The following is a 1,497-nucleotide window of genomic DNA, read 5'->3' on the forward strand; positions in this document are numbered from 1 at the left end:
ATAAAATAAGAATGACAGAAGAATTTATGCCTTTGAACTGTAGTGTCGTAGAAGAGTACTACATTCCATGGGCTGCCAAAAGAGTTAACATATATGTCTTGGAGAAAGTGCAGCCAGAGTGCTATTTGGAGGCAAAGATGATAAAGCTTTGCCTCACACATTTCAGGCATATTACTAGAAGGGGTTATTCCTTGAAAAGAGACATGATGCTTGGAAAGGCAGAGAGCTGGCAAAAGAAAGGAAAATGCTGAACCAGGTAGATTGACAAAGTGATTGTTGCAATGACGTATCATAAGGTGTGAGGATAGCACAGTATAAGACAAGGTACAGATCTGTTGTCAATAAGGTCGCTATGGATCGTACTTGACACAATGACACCTACCGACAACAACAATGTGTTATTAATTGGGAAATTGAAAATGCCTTTGTATAATTAATAAAGCATAAATAAACATTCTTTTGATATTCTTTATTTTCAGCCAGGATCCGTCTGATAACAGCAATAATATCTCCTAGTGCCATAACCTCTTTTAACTTCTGCTTGACTTTTGGCAGTTCCTACTGTATGTATTGTTCTGGTCATTTTTTAATGACTTTCAGCAATATTTTATTTGCATGTGATATTAATGATATTAGTTGATAGTTTCCAGATTTTGTTGATTTACCTTTCCTGTGAAGGGGAACAAATACGAACCTCTCTTCCAATCCATTGGTCAGACAGCTGACCTCCAAATATCCTGACACAGAATGGTGAGCACTTCCAGGGCTGCATCTGTTAATCAAATCAACTCAGTTGGTAACACATCAATTCCTGGGCCTTCTTTTTTAAAATTTCTGAATTCTTGAATGCACCAAATGCATTCAGTGCAATTTCAACTTTTTCCTTCAGTAACATTGGCTGCAGCTCATACAGTATTTCTTGAAATTGTTCAATTTCACTCAGTTGTTTTTAATGTAATGACTTCGTATTTCCTCCATCTTCTTTTGATGCTTTCTGGGTCCGTCAACATTGTGGCTTTATGCTTAAATTTGTATTTCAGCTCTCTCAGCTTGAGAAATGTAGAGCAAGTTATTCCCTTTTTATTTTCCAATTCCATCTTTACATACATTCCAGTATAACACTTTGCTTTGTATTCTTGAATGTACTTGAAATTTTCTTCATTTCAGCTCTTTTACTTTGGCATGTTTTCCCTTTGTTTGACTTCTTGATGCTAAAGTGCAATTTTCAGGGTCTTTCCTGACATTTGTTTTGTTTGTTTTTTTTTCTCTTCTGTGTTTGTAATGATTTTTGATCTCCACATAGATGATATCTTTGGTATCATCCTACAACTCATCTGGTCATCTTCAGTTATTGGTGTTCAATATTTCAAACCTATTTTTTAAAAAATTCAGATGGAATAGATTTAAGACCATACATTAGTCCTCATGGATTGTTTTAACTTTCTTTAGCCTCAATATTAATCTGTCATGAGTAATTGATGATCTGACCCATCAACC

The sequence above is a fragment of the Elephantulus edwardii genome, unplaced genomic scaffold (genome assembly GCF_000299155.1).
Source record: "Elephantulus edwardii isolate Elephantulus edwardi_28Jun2011 unplaced genomic scaffold, EleEdw1.0 scaffold00030, whole genome shotgun sequence".
Lineage (NCBI taxonomy): Eukaryota > Metazoa > Chordata > Mammalia > Macroscelidea > Macroscelididae > Elephantulus > Elephantulus edwardii.